This window comes from Balaenoptera physalus, assembly GCF_965194825.1.
Source record: "Balaenoptera physalus genome assembly, chromosome: 20".
NCBI lineage: Eukaryota > Metazoa > Chordata > Mammalia > Artiodactyla > Balaenopteridae > Balaenoptera > Balaenoptera physalus.
The window spans coordinates 38,775,080-38,779,224 of record NC_138901.1 but is presented as its reverse complement, the minus strand read 5'-3'; positions in this window follow the sequence as shown (position 1 = coordinate 38,779,224).

Sequence of the window (4,145 nt, the reverse complement as noted above, 5' to 3'; positions counted from 1 at the left end):
ACAGTTAACACTCTATCTCCAGTCCCTCAGACAGAATCTAGCACTGGAGAGTGTTCAATGAAATTTGTCAAGTGAATGAATGAGCAACAATACCATGAAACAGATTTCATCATCACAATTTTAATGATGAGGAAAGTGAAGTTCAGATAAGCTTACCACTAGGCCAGTAGCCCCTAAAATTGGGTGTATGCACCCAGGTGGTATGTGATACAATACTATACATTTTAAAATCAAATGTCTTTTTATGTGCACGATTGTGTAGAAGTCACATACACAATACATTAAAATGTACATATATGAAGGGCTTGTGCTCAAAAATGTTTTATTGATGGTGTGAGTGGTCAGGAAAGTTTGTAGGCTACTGGGGTAGACCAAGGGCAAATTGTCCTCGGCAGGTGTCACGTGGCTTTATGTTTGTACCCGTGGCATAGTGAGAGTGCTCGAGAAACGTTCTGAATGAGAATGAATACACAAATAGACGAATCAGTGAATAAAAGAAGATGCCCCAGATAATACAACTAGTAAGTGGAGGTGTCCCAGATAACACAACTAGTAAGTAGAGATGTCAGGATTCAAATTCAGATCTGTTTAGCTCCAAAGTCTGTACTTTTCCAAGAACAAGCTCCTGCTCAGCACACCAGATTAGCAAGGGGGAACCTGAGATGTATTTCCAACTAGTTGGTTAAAAAAAGAACACATAGATAAACCCTGAGCAACAAAAAAAAGCATTACATTGATCAGGAGGTTTTTAATCATCCAGTCAGCTTTTCCACAAGGGAGACATCCTTCAGAAACATAGAAAGACAAAAGAGCTACATCACATTTCCTCTAGTTACATATTTGGATAGCACTAGAGGCTGCATCCTGTGTGGCCAGGGGCACTTTTGTTTCTCTATGTAATGCATGGAGAGGATTTCTCAACTTCTTTTCAGCATAGGTCATATCTTCCCTTTCAAAAACAAAAACAAACAAAATCAATTTAGGCAAGCCCTCCAACGTTCTTTTCTACTAAGCTGTCTATCCACAACATCAAATTAGTCACAAGACAGACTCACTTGAGTTTCACTTCTTCCTTCTTCCAAAGAGGAGTAAAGTGGACCAATATCTGAGCCAAAAACATTGAAAATCCAAGCACATAGTTGTTTAGAGCCTGAATAAGAATGACTGTTAATTACTGAAAACCTGTGTGCAGAGCACTCTACCGCCAGTTGATTTCCACGTTATTTCATTTAATCGTCACAACAACCCCAGAAGTATTATTATTATCCCCCATTTTATAGATGAAGAAACAGAGTCTTAAGTAGGTTAAGGGAGTTATGCAAGATCACACAGGTAGTAAATGGTATAGGAGATTTAAACAAAAACCCATCTTGTTCAAAGCACATCTTTCCACCATACCCATACCAGATTTCCGGATTCCAGAATAAGATACGCAGAGAAGTGCCTCTGCCTACCCCTAGTTGCCAATAAGTAACATAAGCAAGCAGTAAACCTTGGCTATTTTGCTAAGCCACTGAGATATGGGGGGTTGTTTTATTACTGAAGCATTACCTAACAGAAGTTTGTTGGTATAGGTGTCTTTAAATACAGTGTCGTAAACTTTGAAAACCACTTTAATAACATGGTACAGTGCAAATCATGCTTAGTGAGAGTCTCTATTACTTTATACCATCCCCGAACAAGTACTTACTTTTATTTAAGACAAAGGCTCAAAAGTGCTTGAAGCTCTGCAGGAAAGACAATGAGTTGGTCAGGGCATGGCTTTGGCATTCAAATAGTTGCATACAAATTGGTGCAAAAACGTCTAAAGAAATATTTTCTATTTTGTTGTTGTTCTTTTTTTAATTGAGAAAATCTTTTAAATCTCCTATTTAAATAATAGTTGAGAAGCTAAAGAATATCAGTTTGAAGGGACACCAAATTACAAGTCATCTTGGGGGGAGGGGGCAAATAGCTTGGTCTAGCCCTACTTATACAGCTCATATCAAAAGGGGGCTATTTTTGGTGGAATTTCAAAGTCACAGAGGTTGAGAGACAGTCTCCTTGACTGGGGAGAGACAATTATATTCTCTTAAGGGCAATTAGAGAACTTTAAGAGTACACTGTCAGGGAGCTTCCCTGGTGGCGCAGTGGTTAAGAATCCACCTGCCAGTGCAGGGGCACGGGTTCAAGCCCTGGTCCGGGAAGATCCCACGTGCCGCGGAGCAACTAAAACCGTGTGCCACAACTACTGGGCATGTACTTTAGAGCCGGTGCTCCGCAACAAGGGAAGTCATCGCAATGAGAGAAACCTGCGCACCGCAACGAAGTGTAGCCCCTGCTCGCCACAACTAGAGAAAGCCCGCGCGCAGCAACGAAGACCCAATGCAGTCAAAAATAAATAAATTAAAAAAAAAAAAAAAAAAGTATATTGTCAGATGGGAACTGTAACTAGAGTCCCAAATATTTATATATTTACTTGCAAACTAAGAATTTATAAGAAACGTTCTAGAATTGTGACTTGATAAAACATTAACAGAAATATCTATAGTTGTTTTTTAAACCTGGATTTAGTTGAAGCTAGGAAAACACATTTTAAGGTGATAAGCAGTTACTGTAGCTATAAAGGTGGAAGATATGAATAATCCTTTACACTGTTTCTTTTCTTCTGTGTTAGGAAGCCTACCTAATGGGGCTCTCCAGTTGCACAAATTTAAAATAACACCCACTTACCTTGGGAAAAATTATAAAGAAAGTTTTCTGACCGCAGATATTTTAGACTGAGAAGCTGAATATATTATCAATACTTGGGCATATAAATCATTGTTTCTGGCAAACACAGGCTATACCACTGCAAAATTATTATGGGGGATTAGGAATGTATAGACAGAAATACTTACCTCTATATGGATGTAGATATGTTTTTGTGGGGATGTGTGTTCCTGTTTAAGCTGTGTCTTGCAGTATATCAGAAACTGAGATCCAGAAGACCACATAAAGGATGTTCAAACTTGTTTTTCATCACTTACTAGAAGAACTGAAACTGGCAAAAAAAAAAATGTACTGGACCATGTTTGGCTGATGAGGTTCAACATTGACTATGCAGTAAGAAGGTCCTACATGTGGTATTAATTGTGAACAATCCAGACTTCGGAAAATATATCAATGTTGGCCCATAAGGAGGCAGAGGGAGAGGTTATATTCCTGCAGAAAAGAGAGGAAATTCCTTTAGAAGCAAATATTCTCATTCTCAATTGTCTTATATAAAGATAGATCCCAAGACAGGAAACGGAGACTCTAAATTAAGGGAAAGAACGTTTCCTCCCCTGGAGTCTGGATTCTACAAAGACTAGAAATTAACTTGGAAGGAATTGCAGCTGGTGAGCTCCTGACCACATGGAGGCAGGTGGGAGCCAGACAAGGAAGGATCCCATGGGCATGGGTCTAGATTGTAGACTACACAGGTACCCACATCTAGTAGTCCTCTGGGGCCAGAGTGGTGGTACTAGCACCAGCCTGAAAGCTGCTGGGCTCCCAGAACTGTGGAACACAATCTGCAAATTTCGGAAATTTATCTACAAATTCCACAGTGAGTGGACATTAACAGATACTTACTTAGAACAGAACCTGTATGGACTCTGCATACGACATTGCGTCAATGCAAGAACAATTACAGAAACCTGCACTCTTACGACGAGCAATTTTGAGTCAACGAGACTACAAAAAAATGCAACCGGTTGGAACAGAGCAGCACCTTCCCTTCTGGGCTGGGCAGGCTGGCAGATTACCTTAGCATTACACTGTAGTAATGGCTGCTGAAGCATGTGTAAGCAAAGTATCACTTGAAGAAGTGTATGACTTATGTTTACAACTATTAACAATATAAGATATTACCCATCAAAAACACCTACTAGAGAAAGAACATGACAAAACTGAATTTATAAATTAGGTTTAGGCAAAAATTACAAAAGCAGGTTTTTCCCTGTTGGCCAGAGGTTGGCAAACTTTTTCTGTAAAGGGCCAGATATTTTAGGCTTGTGGGCCATGTATTCTATGTTGCAACTACTCAACTCCGCAAGCAAATTTGGAAAAGTAATTCTGAGAGTTTTCAGTGAATCTAACTTTTAAAACAATAAAGGGGGAAAAAATCAGTCACACTCTCAAAA